General features: G+C 36.0%; 7 non-coding genes across 7 annotated transcripts; 3 read left to right on the top strand and 4 right to left on the bottom strand.

Annotated features, from left to right (window-relative positions):
• Window positions 1-5,084: 5,084 nt before the first annotated feature.
• LOC125030071 lies at window positions 5,085-5,247 on the top strand. The gene has a single exon (XR_007115272.1). It is a non-coding gene; the product is annotated as a U1 spliceosomal RNA (small nuclear RNA).
• Window positions 5,248-6,062: 815 nt separating this feature from the next.
• LOC125030163 lies at window positions 6,063-6,180 on the bottom strand. Its single transcript, XR_007115352.1, has one exon. It is a non-coding gene; the product is annotated as a U5 spliceosomal RNA (small nuclear RNA).
• Window positions 6,181-6,921: 741 nt separating this feature from the next.
• LOC125030133 lies at window positions 6,922-7,123 on the top strand. The gene has a single exon (XR_007115325.1). It is a non-coding gene; the product is annotated as a small nucleolar RNA U3 (small nucleolar RNA).
• Window positions 7,124-8,509: 1,386 nt separating this feature from the next.
• LOC125030099 lies at window positions 8,510-8,702 on the bottom strand. Its single transcript, XR_007115296.1, has one exon. It is a non-coding gene; the product is annotated as a U2 spliceosomal RNA (small nuclear RNA).
• A 1,012-nt stretch (window positions 8,703-9,714) lies between these two features.
• Window positions 9,715-9,877, top strand: LOC125030070. The gene has a single exon (XR_007115271.1). It is a non-coding gene; the product is annotated as a U1 spliceosomal RNA (small nuclear RNA).
• A 2,353-nt stretch (window positions 9,878-12,230) lies between these two features.
• LOC125030206 lies at window positions 12,231-12,349 on the bottom strand. The gene has a single exon (XR_007115387.1). It is a non-coding gene; the product is annotated as a 5S ribosomal RNA (ribosomal RNA).
• A 645-nt stretch (window positions 12,350-12,994) lies between these two features.
• On the bottom strand, window positions 12,995-13,113 carry LOC125030145. Its single transcript, XR_007115335.1, has one exon. It is a non-coding gene; the product is annotated as a 5S ribosomal RNA (ribosomal RNA).
• Between the last annotated feature and the right edge of the window lie 6,542 nt (window positions 13,114-19,655).

Raw genomic sequence — 19,655 nt, 5'->3', positions numbered from 1 at the left:
GGGGGGGGATCATACACACTCACATTCAGACATATGTATATGCATATCACACTGCACAACACACACACAACACACACAATGTAAATGTCACGCATATACACACCTTTGTGCAAACATGCACATATGTGCACCACTCACTCCATGGACAATCGTGGACAGACAAACATACGACGAGGATAAACAGGCATGAACATTTGTGCAGGTAGCCTCCTATGTTGCATTTTAGTTGTGGTCAGTGTCCTGCTCCCTCACAGGCCTATCCCAGCCTTTCTTCATAGGACCAAACTTACACGTTAAGAGACTACATGAAATGTAATGTGTTTGGAGGGAGTCAGTCATTAAAATCATTGCTGAGATATCTTTCTCACTCTTTCCTACAGTAAAACTGGAGCTAGAAGGAAATTTCTCTGCCATCTTAGTGTTTATCCTCTTACAGGGATAGATGACCATGGGTGGTGAAATAGAAATAATCGCTTAAATGCAACCCAATATTGTTATGTTGGTCTTGTGATGAATAGACCCACTCCTCCAAAGCCTTGTTTCCTCCCCTTACTGCCAGTACTTTATCTGCTTATGGTAATAGTGGGATCCTCCAGGGCATCGGTAGTATCATTTTCTTTAAAACAGTTGACAGTATAGTGAAACCACTGTTTTATAATCACTCTATCACTGGTGCTGTTGACAACATCCCAAATATGAATTGGGATACCATGGCTGATCAGCCTAATGATCATTCCATTTTATGAATTTTAATGTATACACTTTTGTATATACATATATACATATATATTTACCTATATGCATATATATTTATATATATGCATATATATTTGAATATATACATGTATAAATACATGTATATATATATATATATATATATATATATATATATAAAGTGTCTACATCTATACACACACATATACGTTATGTCAGTGGTTTGCCAAAGAACTTTTTCTTATGAAAGGTCAGTAACCTTTATCTAAGCTTAGTGGTCAACCAAAGAAATTTTATTACAAAAAAACTAATTTATATTGTAAACAGAAATACTTATTTCCAACCACCCCCCAACCCACCCTAATAATGTGTCTATCTTCCAAGAGCCTATTGGCTTCCCAGATGTATTCTTCACTTTGCCAATGACCACACTTAGTGTATACTACAAATTATTTTTAGATTCCTCCTATCACTCAGCATGTATAAAGTGAGGGATTCTAAGCATTCCATTCAATTATTGCAAAAGAAAAAATGATCTTACAGGAAAGGTATTTAGCAAACCTTGATTTGGGTTTTCTTTTTCAAGTATCTTAAAGCTTTATTATCTAGGAAGTAATTAAAAGCATAACAAGTAGACATGGAGTCCAAATAAATATGGCCAAGCTTTACAGGTAATTTTCTCAATTGATTTTTAAATATAATCAAAGTCTTTTTCTACTCCATAAATCTACATTCATTTCTAAATATATTACCCATATGAAATTGGGCAAATCATTTTGTGTAGTAAGTGTGGTCTTAATAATTTCCACATGCTTATTAGTTGACCCAACCCCCTAAGAGCCACTATGATTTGTATGCATAAATTATGCTTTTATAGGTCTGGTTGTGTAAAAAAAACATAAAGTACCCTTTTATAGGTCAGGTCATGAATATATATATATATAATATAATATATATATTTATATTTATATATATGTACGTATACACACTCACATACATATATATCTATATATACACATGTAGATATATGTGTGTGTATATACATATATATATAATATAGATTTATATGTGTGTATATATAAATATGGATGTGTGTATATATACACATATATGTATATTTCGAAGAAATGATGCCTTTGATATGTATGTGTATATTTATGTTATGTATATATACATGTATATATGTGTGTGTGTACATATATGTATATGAACATATTTGTATATATACATTATATATGTATATATATATATTTATTATATATACATATATGCTTATATTTAAATATATATTTAGGTATATGTGTATACATATACATACATATATGTATTACTAAATATATATATATGTAACATATTTGTATATGTACATATATATATATGCATAAGTAAATTTTTGTTATATTTTTTGTGAAATGTCTTTACACACAGATAGCTCTGCTAGTTTGAATTGGCGGGAAAATTTATTTTCTACTAGTGCTATGAATATTGATGGAGTTTTTTTTATTAAAAACATTATTATTACTATACTTTTATAAAAATTAGTAATTTCAAAATAAGAAAATGTAAAATATTTTCGTAAATACTTGAAATTGGCTTATTGGTGACTTATTACAGATGTAGCAATCTATGATGAAAAACAATTAAACAAGTAAACACAGTGGGCATGGCATGGATGTACGTGACATGCCCATCGACAATGGGTTAATATGTATCTATATATATATGTATATACAGGCTACACGTATAAAGAATTCATGCCAAACAAATTGCAAATGTAACAACAAAGAAAATAACAACAAAAAAACAAAAAACAAATATGCTAAAGGACTGTTTGCAAAGTTTTCCTCACTTTTTCCATTTGCATATACATATGTGTACACTTCTATACATATAGTTGTGTGTATACTTACATATATGGACGAACATATATTTATACATGTACATATATATTTACAAATAACCTATATATACATAAATATATACATATATAAATATATACATATACACGCATGTATATATATGGCAATGATGTATATATACATCAATAATGTATATATGTATACACATACATAATCTGTATTCATAAATATATAAATCTACATACATTTATACATACATACACATGTAAATGTGTATAGCTGTGTGTGTGTGTGTGTATTATATAAATATTATACATATACATATTATATATATATATATAATATATATATTATATATTATATATATACTATATACATATTATATATATAATATATATTATATATTATATATATACTATATACATACTATATATATACATATATATTATATATATATATATATATTATATATACTATATACATATTATATATATATATTATATATAAACTATATACAGATATATATTATATATACATATATATATACATATATATATTATATATACACATATATATTATATATACATATATATTATATATACATATATATTATATGTACATATATATTATATATACATATATTTATATATATTATATATTCATATATACATATATATACATAAATGCATATTATATATATGTTACATATATTATATATATATATATATATTATATGTATTATGTATATATTATAATATATATAATATATATAATATATATATATATTATATATTTTATAGATATGATATATATTATATATTTTATAGATATGATATATATTATATATTTTATAGATATGATATATATTATATATTTCATATAATTACATATAGATTACATATATATATATATTATTATATATATAATGCATATGATATATATATATAATATATATTTTATATATTTTATACATATATTATATATTACATATGATATATATTCATTTAATTTATATGTAGATTACATATTATATATATATATTATTATATATATAATGCATATGATATACATATTATATATTTATATATTTTATACATATATTATATATATGATATATATTCATTTAATTTATATATAGATTACATATTATATATATATTATTATATATATAATGCATATGATATACATATTATATATTTTATTTATTTTATACATATAATACATATTATATATATATATGATATATATTACATATTTTATACATATGATATATATTACATATTTTATACATATCTTATATATTATATATATTTATTATTATATATTATATATGTTTATTATTATATATTATATATTTATTATATGTATTATATATATTATGTATATTATATATTACATATACATTATATATATTATATATATTTTATACATTATATATATTTTATATATATTATATGTATTATGTATATTATATATATACAGACACACACATATGTATATATTTGCACATATATTTATATGTATATATATTTATATTATATATATCCATATATGCACATAATATACTATATGTGTGTATATATATCCGTGTATGTGTGTATAATTTTTTTATGCATATATGAATATATATATGTATATTGTGTGCAGGAGTATGTATATTAGATGTGTACATTTATACATATGATACATGTGTAAATATATAGCCTGTATACACGTTTATGTTTAGAAAGGCATTATCATCAGGCTCCTATTTTATCTATATTTGCATTTCCTTGTGATATTCAGGCTTTTCATATATATATGCATACGTAATGCCTTTAATATTTTCAGTTCAGTTATTTTGCCAGGTTAAGAAAGAGCAGTAGTATTTGCTGTTTGCAACAATTGCAGTTCACATATTGAGAGATGCCTTTACTAGTGCTTAGTCACCAAGGAGTCAGTTATTAGTCCTACTTATCTCATCTGTTTACCCTTTTCCTTGAATATTTGGAAAGTGCCTTTTGTATTATCTAATTGCCTTTAATGTTACCAAGATTTTAAGAACAATATAATAATCATTATATCAATGAAAAAAACAGTACCGATATAAACAGTATTAGAAAGAACACATTTTCCTGCCAATTCAAGGAGTGGAGAAATCAAATCGGGCACTAGGGCATACTGCTAGACTCCCTTTTGGCTGCGCATATGCGGTTCCATCTGTATGTAAAATTATAGGGGATATTACATAAATATGTGGTTATTGGGTTTAGAGCGTAGGCCGACAAAGCCGAACTCGAATAAACTAGTGCACCTCAATTTTTGTGATGAATATTTGTTAAAGAAAAGTTCCACTTTGAATTGCTCGTGATTTTTCCCTATATATGATTTTTAAATCTGATCTTCATTGGCTTTCACTCGGAGTGTCATAGCAAACGTTAAATCTGAGTGGATAGTTTTATAAGAAGTATTTCAAAGCGCGGGGACTGGTCAGTGTGAGCGATCGTGGGTCGGCGGGCGACAAAGGAAAGCATACTTACCTGGCACAGGAGATACCGTGATCACGAAGGCGGTTTTCCCAGGGCGAGGCTCACCATTGCACTCCGGTGGCGCTGACCCCTGCGATTAACCCAAATGTGGTTAACTCGAGTGTGCAATTTTTGTTAGCGGGGGACTGCGTTCGCGCTATCCCCTATCGTTATGCTAAAGTATTTTACAATAAAATGACTTAAATGTTGCCGAGACAAAGCTTAAGTGGCGCAGCATTTCTTAAATGCTTATGGTTTGATATATCCCAGTGGTTTTAGATGGTATATCAACCCACTAGAAGAAAACAGTCTTGTGGCTCTTATTTATTCACGTAAATTATTTTGTAATATACCATATGTATAGATCTGTAATCCGATATTAGCTATCCAGTTTCTGAACAATAGATGACCAGTTGCTTTTTTCATCAATATAACTACCTCTTATATTTAAGAAAAGTTTAGGTTTGCATTTTTATAAATGTAGTTGATCAGTAGTTGCTAAATTTTGCATATTAATTTAGGTGTACATGTTAATATATGTATAAATTTCTCTTTGTTTGAATGTCTATTTTTTAATCCATTGTTGATGTTCTTGTACGTTATCTTAGATATAGTTAAGGGTAATCCCCTGAAAAATAATTAGAAACCTACAAAACACAGTAACATTGAGTTATTTAGTTTTGAACATCACATGTGAATTAACGGACAGTTGATATAAATGAAAATGTCGATTCTTTTCTCCCGAGTCAGTATGACAATTTGAGGCGTAACTCATTGTTCAAGAATATGATATTTTCACTCAGAAATATAATTTTAACACTTCCTTAAACCTCAAGGTGTGGGCTTTAAATGAGAATGAAAGGGCATGAATTTTTAGGGTCTCGCTCAAATGGAATGAGTCTAACAATTTTAATAGAAAATTGAATCCATTTGAACCATATACAAATCTTAAAAGTATATAGTCTTAACATATCATTTTAATGAACCCACCGAAGTGGGCTATAGAAAAAATTGAGTAAGACTCATTGAGTTGTTCCCCTCCACGGAAATCTTTAGTAAAAGGCGAAAGATTTATGCGTTTTGAAGGGAAACCAGAGTTAAATCTCAAAGTTCACACAGTTACCAACAAAGGTAGACTGAGGAATACTAGAGCGATAAATATAAGAGCAAGAAAGGCTTATCGTGAAATAGATATTAGGTGTTTTATCTTACAAGGATGAGCACACCTAAAAGCAAATGTGTGGTCGGGATGTTCAAATTAACTAAATATAATTGTCAGGCAGCTTTAACGTAATTGGTACATAACACTTGGCATTGAAAGGTCGCATATGAATAATGATATTCATTATCATGATCAGTCAACATGATTCATGAATCGTTGGATTCAAAAATAAGATAATTTACCAGTATCTAATATATATGCACCTAAAATTTCATTGGAAATTTCAGTGAAGAAATATGCTTCCCTGGTAAGAAATGGATTTAGCTGGTAAATCAACCCACTAGAAGAAAACAGTCTTGTGGCTCTTATTTATTTTCGTAAATTATTTTGTAATATACCACCTCCGCCAAGGTGGGGTTCTTCAGATCTTCTTATGCCTCACTCTTTAATAAGATAATCTTTTAGCATCTTTAGTATACTTCTGCTCCGCACACACTATATATTGTTGTACAGTATTTTACCAAATAGGTGCAGAAAAGGCAAATATTTTTAAATGGTCACACTATATCCACATATTACATCATACATATAGCAACCTATGAACGCGTGAAAATCCGGTATAGTAAAACGAAGTCCTCAGTAAAAAGTAGTCTGTGAGTGAACTTGGTTTTGGAAAAGCATGATCATACTTTATAGGATCACTTCTATAGTGCGATTGCCGGGTTTCTCGCCGAGATTCTCGGAATATGTTCAATCACGATGAGGACTGTTAGTGTAATCCTCTGAGCGGGAAGCGACTTTCAAGTGTTGTGCTTGAAATTTGATGACTGTTCTGACTCGGTTTACCGATGTTCAGAGGAGGATCACACAGGCTGAGTGGTTGAATGTCAATCCACAAGAAGTATTCTTGAACTTTTGTAAACTCCTGACAAGGAGAAAAAAAAAAAAAACTACGTAATTATAAAACTGAGAGCTTACGTCTTCGGATGTTCTGATAATAAGAGAAACCTTGAAGAGAAAGTGTAAGGAAATGATTTTCACTTTTTGTAAATAGTGTAATTTTTATGGTTTTTAGTTTACGCTAAATTTTAATTAATAAACAAATGTGTTCATAAATATAGGTACTGGTACTTACTACTAGCAAAACTATTACATAGTATTACCATTACCTCTTTGTCTACGATTGATGTCATTCATGCAACAGCTTTTATTATTATGAATATTATATTACTACTGCAATGTGTCGATACCTCCTCTAAATTCTGTACCCCCCCCCCCCTTACTTCCTGTAAATATTTGGCCCGGTAGAATGAATGGGCAATGTCATTATTGTATTGGATAGTAATACATAAATGAAATGTAAAATGACTTAGTACATGATACTAACAGGATTGTAAACCCATGCAAACTATTAATCATATAATTATTTAGTGGAACTCACAGTCTACTAATTTCTCTGGGTATCACCAGTGAAGTTATATTCGAGTCATTGCCATGGAGGGTATGTACATATCTATATCCCAATGCCGCCGGGGAAAATGAAAAAGAAAAAAAAAAAAAAAAAAAAAAATGGGGAAAATGCTGTGCCTATTATCTATATTTTGTGAAATGTCTGCCCATAGATGGCTCTGCTAGTGCTTAGCCACAAAGGAGTCAATTAGTAGACCTTGTGACCGTACCGGATTTAAATTGGCGGGAAAAACGTATTTTTTACTAGTGCTATGAATATCGATGGTTTTTTTATTATAAACATTATAATTATTATAATGTTTTTTAATATTAGTAACAGCAAAATAAGATAACGTTAAATATTTCGTAAATCAAAGAAAAGGGTGAACGGGCGAGACGGGCAGTACTCGTAACTGGCTCATTGGTGACTTAGTACAAGTATAGCCATCTATGTGTAAAAACAAACAAGTACTAACAGTGGGCATAGCACGTGTATAGCCGTCGTAGCCGTCGGCAAGGGGATATAAGATAAGGTACTGCATTACTCCATATTTTACTTGATATGCACGCAGAAGTCTGTGGCGATATAAGTCGCCAGTTGTCAGAAATTTCACATTTTAGGGTAGCGTGATGCTACTTCCCAACGCGTTTATATTCTGTTAAACTGCATTACCGACCCGATCTCCGGTAACGATGGAGCAAATCCGTAGTGTAAGCATTTTCTGGAAAATGATCTTGTCAGCTGTTAAGAAAGGGCTCCTGTCGAGCTAGCAAAATGGTCTAAAGTTTATTTAACTATTTATCAATATCCTCCCCGGAGGGAGTGGACCAATCCCGGAGGTACTGCAATACCGGGCCGATCCGCGGCAAAGGTGGAGCAAGCCCCTAGCACTTCGCCATTTTCCAAAAATCAGTTTAATATCGTAGATCCCACATGGGGATCGTATCAGATATTAAGCTGATAAGAACAGATACTACACTTTGATCTTAGCCAAAAGGCCGAGAAGCGATACCGATAAACAGGTGAAAGTATGTACGAGGTAACGTTTCTGAGGACTTACTGGTCAAGGCATTTACTTGCAAAATGTCACAAGTGACCTCTTGTTAGCATTTTCGACAAAGAAAGATAACGCTAATGTAATTATATATAATCACGTTAGTATCGTATCCCATTATTTATTCTTTATGATATAAGTTATACATTGTGTATAAATTGTGATATATTAAAACTATCGACTGCCTTTATCTAAGTGTACGCCAATGAAGTTTATACGTTTTCTTTAAAATAAAGTGCAAGAGAACTCAATCATTAAATATCCTCTAAACAAGATGAAAGTTTGCCTGTGATTATTGTAATGTAACTACGTTTCTGGCTGATGTGCACTGAATTATCCAGGTGCTCTGTAAACCATCTGAATTTTTAGTCTTAGATATGTGCAAACGCACGCATACGTATTAACGCATATACGACATGCATGTAAACAAACGAGGATTTAGGTGGTGCGTAGAGAAAGTATGGTTTTCTTAATTCTAAATTTGTTCTAAAAAGGAGAACAATATTACGTGTACCTGTTACCATGTAGAAATTTTTAGAATTTATAAATTTCTCAATATGCAAGTAAAGAGTATCAACAATAAAAACATAAATCGAAGGGGTATATAAATCTCGAAAATTACATTTGTTATACTTTTAAATTAATATTATACTGCTAGTTATATTTCATTTTTACGTATTGCGTTGAAGCCAAATTAAACTTATTTGAAATTAAATCCACACATAATTTTAGAGATATAATAATTTGTAATTATCAAGAGGCAAAGAAACCGATGTGTGTGGATTTAATTTCGAATGAATTAAATATTATTTAACACAATACTTAAGAGTACAATATAGTTTGGACCTTAATCCATACAGATTCCTCTGATTAAACGAAAAGCCAAGTTGGTACTAGCATAAATTTGTGTGGAGCACGTGAGGTTCTCAGTGTGAGCAAGCGTGGGTCGGTGCATGGGTTGGGAAAGCATACTTACCTGGCACAGGAGATACCGTGATCACGAAGGCGGTTTTCCCAGGGCGAGGCTCATCATTGCACTCCGGTGGCGCTGACCCCTGCGATTAACCCAAATGTGGTTAACTCGAGTGTGTAATTTTTGTTAGCGGGGGACTGCGTTCGCGCTATCCCCCTTATTACATTTCATAATACACAATAAATTCAATGTGTTTAAAACATAAAATATCCCATAGTATATAATATCATAGAATGGGTAGTAAAAGGAATTTGACATTTATAAGGGTGTAGGTTTCAGTAAAATATTTTTGGAAATATGTTATATTACATTTACTTATATGAGTAACTTCAGTAGTAGATAAATTTGGCCATATTAGCCTAATTGTGCGCATATTTTCCTTCACTTTAGGGATTTTATTTCGTCAAAATTATTCTGAACAGGGAAATAATTATTTTTAATTATGAATTCCGATTCCCATACAATTTCTTCTATATAATAGAGTGGTACATATTAGTTGTCCTACTGTCGTAATCAAAATGTAGATTAATCTGTAAAAATAGAATTATTATCACATCTGTTACGATTCAGGTATTACTGCCACCACCAGTTCTTTTAATGGGTAGAACTGGAAACCACTTAACAACTAAATGACTCTGTGACCCAACGATTATCAAAGTGTCTAACCGTCTCTAAAGGGCTACAGAAAAAGAATCTTATTTTACTATTTTTATTTGACGTCTTTGTACTGGCATCACCAAAACTTTTTTACCATTCTTTTAAGATATATGCAAGGTTATTGGGCAACATTATTGGTATTTTAAAGGGTAATCCCTTTCATTGCTATTTCGCGACAATATATACAAACATACATATTGTAATACAAAGAATCGGTCTTTTAAAATTTTGTCATGGAAATGTATCCATGTATCAGAGTAGAAAAATATTTGGCATTTACAGACGCCTAATTTGATATGATAGTAATATTGAAAATATATATATTTTTTTTTTTTTTTTTTTTTTTTTTGTCAGTGCCCACGGCTTTTCATACATTTTTTTCCCATCAAACTTTATTACTGTGACATATCATATCAATGAGATCTCCACAATCAATGCAACAATAGCAACCGACCACTATCGGGACTGTAGGCAATTCTAACTCAGCTGTCACCACTTTCATACATTTGCCTTTTACTAATTTTCTAGCCGTTCAGCTCTGTAACGAATGTAAGGTGTACAGATAATAAACAGTGTACAGTCACTATAAGTTGGAAGGATGTTTTTTTTTTTTTTTTTTTTTTTTTTTTTTTTTTTTTTTTTTTTTTTAGTGTTGTTATTTTTGTTGGTATTGTAGTTGTTTTTATTTGTATCATGTTGTTAGATATTTATCATGATCATGACCATTATTATTATCATCATCATCATCATCATCATCATCATCATCATCATCATCATCATCATCATCATCATCATCATCATCATCATGCATATGGTTATTGCTGCTATAAACATTATCATTATTATAATTATAGTAGTAATCATGATGTACTCTATGGATGATAATTTCAATAAAAATGGTAGTAATTGTAATCCGACGAAAAATGACGCTAATTTTGAATTATCAATTGGGTTAAATAAATATGAAAATATTTAATACCCGTGATCATGGCCAGTTTAATAATAACAGGAATTACGATAATGGTGATCATAATTATGATATGGAAGACTAGTAGATTATTGTGTATGAGTGTCGAGCTTTCTATCTGTCACTACCTTACCATGCAATTTCCTGTTGTGCAATTTTTTGTTTGGAATATTTCCATATACAGTTTGTTTTATATCTGCTTTATCTAGCGCGAAGACTGGACCTAGTGTTGTGTGGTATACTTGTGTTTGTTAACCTAGTAAATAATCTGTTTGATAATCATCGTTATCTACCGAAAAAAGAAGCGTTTGGTGTTCCCAGGCGGTCACCTGTCCGAATACTTACTATCGTTGGCGAATTTAGTGTATTTATGCAATGCCCATATGCATTTCAGTTTTCATTTGGGCTCACTGGTTACTAAGGTCATGCACAGACGACACAGTCATTATTAACTGTTTTTTTCGGCACTGGAAGACCGAACCAAAGCTTCAAAATTTCTGCAAAACATAGTTAAACTTATATATAATTATTTATTTATTCATTTATTTTAGACATATCTTTATTATGATAATTTTATTCTTTTTGTTGGTATCATAGGGAATATGATTGCTACTAACAAAATTATTATAACAGCTTCAATTATTTTTTCTTTCTAAAACAAAATCTGTTTAGTATCAGAAATTTATGAAAAAATATTGCATTTACTTTAGTTACCTCTAGGTCAATCCTCTCCGTTTTCTGTTATCTTTCTCACTCTTTTTCCGATAACTTTTACTCTATAACCCATTGATTGAAGTGTAATTTCAATTGATTTCTTTATACAAATACAAAAAGAGCTGCTATAACTTGTATGAAAATGCAAAACATATGTAGTAAATATGACAAAATGCCAACAGCATCTGGTGTTCCCAGGCGGTCACCCATCCAAGTACTGACCAGACCCAACGCTGCTTAACTTCGCTGATCGGACGAGAAGCGGTGCTTTCAACGTGGTATGATCGTTGGCATAGGTAAGCTAAACGTTAGGCATTTTTATACATTTTAATATAATGTATAATTCAATTTAGCATCAAACTTCATTACCATGACATTCAAGTCACATCACTGAGATCTGCTCCTAAATGTATGTATCCATCCTAACCGACCACTAAACGGAGTATTGGCAGTTTGAACTCTATTGTCACCACTTTCATGCATCTGCTGTAAGCCTTATACTAATTATCGCGCTGTGCAACTCTAAAGAATGCAAGGTGTATAATTAATGCATAAGAAATTGAGTAACATGATATGTATATGGTTTTAAGTGCGTGCACATGCAACTGTACCTCTTGCATAGAGCTAAATGATGTAGCTAACCATAAGCAGAAATCCTGATTATTCAATTTTGAATCTTAATTGCTTACAAATATTTGTTTTTGCCACTTGTGCTGTTCTTGTTTTATCAGTATATTTCGTTGTATCACTGTTGTCACTGTCGATAGTTATACCCCTATACGTTTCCGGTTTATTCTCTCTCAATCTGACTGCGTTGACTTTTAGTTTATTTCGTATTGATTAAAGTATAATTTCTACTGATTTCCATATACAGATATAAAAAGAGTTGCTAAAAGTGATAAAGAAATACATAACATATTTAGCATGTATGACAAAATGCCAACAGCATCTGGTGTTCCCAGGCGGTCACCCATCCAAGTACTGACCAGACCCAATGTTGCTTAACTTCGCTGATCGGACGAGAAGCGGTGCTTTCAACGTGGTATGATCGTTGGCATAGGTTAATTAAACGTTAGCCACTTTTATACATTTTTATATCATGTATAATTTAATTTAGCATCAAACTTCATTACCATGACATTTTAGTCACATCACTGAGAACTGCTCCTTAATGTATGTACCAATCCTAATCGACCACTATCGGGAGTATTGGCAATTGTCACCACTGTCATGTATCTCCTGTACGCCTTTTACTAAAGAATGCACGGTGTATAAGTAATACATAAGAAATTAAGTAAGATGAAATGTATATGGCTTTAAGTGTGTGCACATGCAACTGTATCTTTTGGTTGCTGACAAATAACAATTTTGCTGCTATTGTACACCCCTATGTATTTTCTGTGTATGCTTCTCTTAATCCGTCGGCGTTGACTTGTAGTCTATTTTGTATTGGTTTAAGTATAAATTCTATTGTTTTGTAATACAAATAAAAAAGCTGTTAAAAGTGGAAAAGAATTGCATAACATTTAGCATATATGATAAAATGCCAACAGTATCTGGTGTTCCCAGGCGGTGACCCATCCAAGTAATGAGCCTGACCCATCGTTGCTTATCGGATGGGAAGCGGTGCTTTCGACGTGGTATGAACATTGGCATATGCACTTGTAACATTAGCCAGCTTTATGGCAGTGCTTATTCAATTTTCATAAGTATCTTTGGCAAAGGAAATAATAACGTTAACCACATTTCTGTCAGTGCTTACAATTTTTCATACATTTCAATAGAATATATCTTTTGTTTTTGCACCAAACTTTATTACCATTACATTCTAGTTGTGACGAGTGTGTGAAGAGACTTCTTTATGATTTGTCTAGCTTCGCCCGGGCCTTCTAAATATGGCCCGGCCTGTGTCAACTTTTTACGGCTGTTTCATTTAATTGTCTGACACTCGGTGCTTACCGTGGCGGCGGGATTGTCAACAGGCGCTCCTGCCGGCATGGTGTAAGCATATCGCACATTCTCTTTACCAGCACGGCGGCTGTTGTGGGCAGTCTCTGTCTCAGAAATTGTGTATGGTCACAATTTTCTTAGTTGTGGACTAGTGTGGCGTTCGGCTCGCTGCAGTGCATGCAGCACCTTTCTTCGCGTTCAATTGTTGTGATACTCTGCCATGCACAGTGGTAACCTAGGTGCATTCTGTGAAGAATGACTTCGGTACCTCTGTTGATTACTTCAGAGAGTGCCAGTGGTTCATAGCCTGTGGCGTGTGAGTACCAGCTGGCCGAGCGGGAGGTTCTCGTTTCCTCTCTGTCGAGCTGCCGTAGGATGGTACGACCGACCAAGGCACTCTTCTCCTTAAGTAATTTTCGGCTTGGTTTTATCGTCATGGGATTTGGTGGCATACTCCTGTCAGCCAGGGCTAGTCTGTCAGCAAGCACGTTCCCTCAGATGTCGCTGTGGCTTGGGACCCAGTTGATGATAATTCTTATATCTAGAGCAAGAATTCTCTGTGCCATTATGAGAATCGTGGTCAATAGGTAGATGTTGTCTGTGGGTGAGCTGTGCTAAAAACAGGCAATGGCTGCCCTGGAGTCTGTGTGTCGTTGTCTTGTTCGTGGCGTCTGACTAATTTTCGTCTTAGGCTTGTGTTCCTGGGAGCCTGGATGACCTTTGACAGGAATTGTGTTGCCATTACATCGATTCGTGAGTCCAGGAGGAGAAGGTTTGCCTCCATCAGGAGGTTGAGGACCTTTGTCCACCTCTAGGCACCCAGAATGATCCTGGCAGCTTCATTTTGGACTGTCTCCAATTTGTCTGTGTACTTTTTCTTGGTGACAATTAGAGCGACTGAGGCATAGTCCACAACAGGCCGGACAGCGTGTACATAGAATGATCTTAGTACTTTGTGTCTGGCTCCTATGCGTCTCCCAGTCATTGCTCTCATGACAGACAGTCTTGCTTTGGTTCGGTCAACCAGGTACTGGCCCTCCTTCTGGAAGGAGAGGGTCCGGTCTATCCTTACCTCAAGGTATAGGAAGTCCTGGACCCATTCCAAGTCCACTCCCTGGATTTTCAGACTTGTGCCTCAAACTCTCTGTCTCAGAGCCATAGCTTTGGATTTGGCTGCAGAGATCTTTAGTCCTGTCCTACAACACTCCTCGGACACAAGGTCCAGACAATGCTGGGCTTTATTCTGGCTGCGTGGTCCAGTGGAGGTGATAGCGAGATGGCATACGAGATGATATTTCACCCCACTGGGAGGTTTATGTTGAGGATGCAGGACATTAAAGTGCTACATAGGGCTGGACTGAGAACCCCACCCTGTGACATTCTATTTTCGAGAGGTATAGCCGCTGTTATATCACATACTTCATATCAGCAGCTGGTATATCGTATATTTGGTATATCATTTATTCTGTAACAATACGGAGAGGCCCGTATGGTATAAATTCATCTTCTATGTCACGACCGCTGGGAAGGCGTCGGCGAGTATCACCGGGTCAACACATGGTCCGTATCAGCCATAAGAGCTGACCTGTCAAGAAACGTGTTTGTGTGAGGGGTCGTGCCATAGGAAGTGGTGACGGCTCTTCATATGATCAATGCTGTGAGATAACACGATCGCGACCTAACTAATGTATAACAAATGAAGTAGAATGTTACTTGACGTTGTAGCCTATGTATGTTCATAGTGTGAGGGCAGTTCGAGGGGAACCTCCGTGCCATCGAGACGCCCACATCATTCTGGAATCAGACCGTTATTCTGATTTCTGACTATTTGTAGGAAGTTCTTATTATATAACTTAACGTGAGTTGTTATTTAGTGGCTTTGTACATTTTTGCATTTGTACAATCGATGTATTATTTAACAGGTTTGACCGCTACTGAATAAACCCTGAGCGAGTGCTACGCAATGGTATCAGTCACCCCAGACCCATTGACAATATCATAGACATTCTCCGGCGGCCAGACGGACCATTGTGAGTACCAATGGCGGCATGACTACTTGACCCTAGCCTCCCGGGGGAGACCAGTCGATTGACCGTGACCGGGCCAGGATCAGGCTGCCAGTCTTGCTGGAATAGAGGACCAGGGCGTACCCAGTCACGGCATCGCTTAACCTCCAGGACTCCTGTCTCCACAGCGCACAAGGCTGCCACGCACGGCAAACGCGTGGGTAGGTGTAAACCCCTGGGGAGAGACCAGAGGGGATGCCCTTCCACCTACGAGACATCATTGTTTGGTGCCCTTTTGCTCAGCCCTCTGAAGCAGCCACCCAAAGGTTGCTTCACCTCAGTGAGGGAGGGAGCTCTTACACTTTTCCCAGGAGGTTCCTCTTATTCCTCTGAAACAACCACCCAAAGGTTGTTTCACCACAGTGAGGAAGGAGGGGACCTGTACTTTTTCAAAGTGAATCCCTCTTCCCAGGAGTCTTGCACTTTTACTAGGCAGTTCCTTTCATCCCTCTGAAGCAACCACCCAAGGGTTGTTTCACCTCAGTGAGGAAGGAAAGGACCTGTGTCTTTTCAAAGTGATTCCTCCTTCCCTCTGAAACAGCCACCCAAAGTCTGTTTCACCTCAGTGAGGGAAGGGAGGTTTTGCACTTTTGACAGGCAGTTCCTTTCATCCCTCTGAAGCTACCACCCAAAGGTTGTTTCTCCTCAGTGAGGAAGAAAAGGACCTGTGTCTTTTTAAAGTGATTTCCCCTTCCCTCTGAAACAGCCAGCCAAAGGCTGTTTCACCTCAGTGAGGGAAGGGAGATTTTGAATTTTTGCCAGGCAGTTCTTTTCATCCTTCTGAAGCAACCACCCAAAGGTTGTTTCACCTCAGTGAGGAAGGAAAGGACCTGTGTCTTTTCAAAGTGATTCCTCCTTCCCTCTGAAACAGCCACCCAAAGGCTGTTTCACCTCAGTGAGGGAAGGGAGGTTTTGCACTTTTGACAGGCAGTTCCTTTCATCCTTCTGAAGCAACCACCCAAAGGTTGTTTCTCCTCAGTGAGGAAGAAAAGGACCTGTGTCTTTTTAAAGTGATTTCCCGTTCCCTCTGAAACAGCCAGCCAAAGGCTGCCTCACCTCAGTGAGGGAAAGGAGGTTTTGCACTTTAGCCAGCTGGTTCCTTTCATCCCTCAGAAGCAACCACCCAAAGGTTGTTTCACCTCAGTGAGGAAGGAAAGGACCTGTGTCTTTTCAAAGTAGTTCACCCTTCCCTCTAAAACAGCCATCCAAAGGCTGTTTTACCTCAGTGAGGGAAGGGAGGTTTTGCGTTCTTGCCAGGCAGTTCCTTACATTCCTCTGAGGCAACCACCCAAAGGTTGTTTCACCTCAGTGAGGAAGGAAAGGACCTGTGTCTTTTCAAAGTGATTCCCCCTTTCCTCTGAAGCAGCCATCCAAAGGCTGTTTCACCTCAGTGAGGGAAGGGGGGTTTTGTCCTTTTGCCAGCTGGTTCCTTCCATCCCTCTGAAGCAACCATCCAAAGGTTGTTTCATCTCAGTGAGGGGGGGGGGGGCGGTACTCGGAAACCATTCCGGACGTCTAGACGGGAGCGGTCGCCTGTGTGAAGGGCAGGGCCACAAACCGACCGAGAAGCGGGGCGGCACGGGGAATGGTTACCCCGGCGGCCCCCGGCCGGCTGCGTGGCGCGAGCCCGCGACCTTTGCCGTGCCCGGCCTCAGTGAGGAAAGGGAGGTTTTGAATTTTTGCCAGGCAGTTCCTTTTATCCTTCTGAAGCAACCACCCAAAGGTTGTTTCACCTCAGTGAGGAAGGAAAGGACCTGTGTCTTTTCAAAGTGATTTCCCCTTTCCTCTGAAACAGCCAGCCAAAGGCTGTTTCACCTCAGTGAGGGAAGGGAGGTTTTGCATTTTTACCAGGCAGTTCTTTTCATCCTTCTGAAGCAACCACCCAAAGGTTGTTTCACCTCAGTGAGGAAGGGAAGGACCTGTGTCTTTTCAAAGTGATTCCCCCTTCCCTCTGAAGCAGCCATCCAAAGGCTGTTTCACCTCAGTGAGGGAAGGGGGTCTTGTCCTTTGCCAGGTGGTTCCTTTCATCCTTCTGAAGCAACCACCCAAAGGTTGTATCACCTCAGTGAGGAAGGAAACGACCTGTGTCTTTGTGAATTCCTCTTCTCTCTGAAACAGCCACCCAAAGGCTGTTTCACCTCAGTGATGGAAGAGGAGTCCTGCACCTTTCAAAGAAGTTTCTTCAACCCTCAGAAACAGCCACCCAAAGGCTGATTCACCACAGTGAGAGGGAGAAGCTAACTTTCTAGGCGGTTCCAGTGGCGGGACGGGAATTCGGTTCTGTCTAGCAGCAGCTATTTCGACATAACCAGGCTGAGGGCCTGACAAAGGGAGGGGCTCCTACCTGCCTATTCATTCCTAAACGAAATATCTAGAGTGGCAGTCATCAGATTGTCTGCCATACCAGTCCCTAGCAAAAAGAATGGCAACTCTCTGTGCACCGTAAGGCAAGCACGCTAAGGCCCCCCAGACACACCCTCTCCTGCGGGAGGTAAAGGTCTGCCCACGTCCGAGCACGAGCCCGAAGATGGGGTCCAGTTCACCAGAAGGTGCGCAGAGAGTTATCCTAATGCCGAAAATTCCATAAAGGGAAGAATAGGCTACAGGGCACGAAGCTAAATGCAAATAAACAATTAGCATCGCGGCAGCAACGAGGGGTGGACACCGAGGCGGTGCGGTAACGCATAAGCGTCGAGGCCGAATTTGCCTGGGGACGGGACCGGTGTATCTCTTTAAAACATCTCTAAGTCACCCCGGCGAAAAAAGTCCAAGATCGAGGGATTACGGTAAATATTAATCTTAAAAATAATAATGATTACCGTACCAGTAGCGATGATGGTTTTTAAACTAATATTTTTTTATGAAATTAATGTTAATAATCATGGTAAGAAATAATCATGGCGACCAAGGCCATCTTATTATTGATACTCACAGCAAAACCAATTACGGATAGGGAAGACTGGTAGGTTGTGCCTCAGTGTCGTAATTGCTTGTTTGTAAAGGGGTAAAACTCCTTTATAGACGAATATTTAGTATCTGACAAAAATCCAGAATTCTGCGCATGAATTTTCAGGTTTGTATTTCCGTACTTCATTGGACTGAAATATTTTCACCCTAAACATAATAATCTGTGAATTTAATGACTTATTCGTTAGCGCAAACCAGATCAGAATTTCTGAACCGATTTGAAGGGTTGGGCCGAGAAGAATATATTTTACAAGCACGCACACACACGAATACACATACATTCACACGAACGAGCACGCGCGCGCACGAACAAACACACGCACGACGAACAAACACACACGCACGAACAAACACACACACAAACGAACAAATCATATACACACAGATGTTATCCCATATAAACTCAGATGCACACACAAACGAACATGCTCGTCGGCATTTGATCGTGCAGTCTTCCTCGCTTGTGCTCGCTCCTATCTCACTAAACACCCTTTTTTTTAGCAACTGAGGACAGTCCGTAGATAACGGCAATCAGATGGTGTAGTGGACGACGTTATTGCAGAATCACCTAATTAGACTAATAAGTTCTTAGTGATGGCCATGATAACATTTCAT

The sequence above is a fragment of the Penaeus chinensis genome, chromosome 10, assembly GCF_019202785.1.
Source record: "Penaeus chinensis breed Huanghai No. 1 chromosome 10, ASM1920278v2, whole genome shotgun sequence".
NCBI lineage: Eukaryota > Metazoa > Arthropoda > Malacostraca > Decapoda > Penaeidae > Penaeus > Penaeus chinensis.
This window is presented reverse-complemented; position numbering and strand designations above follow the sequence as displayed.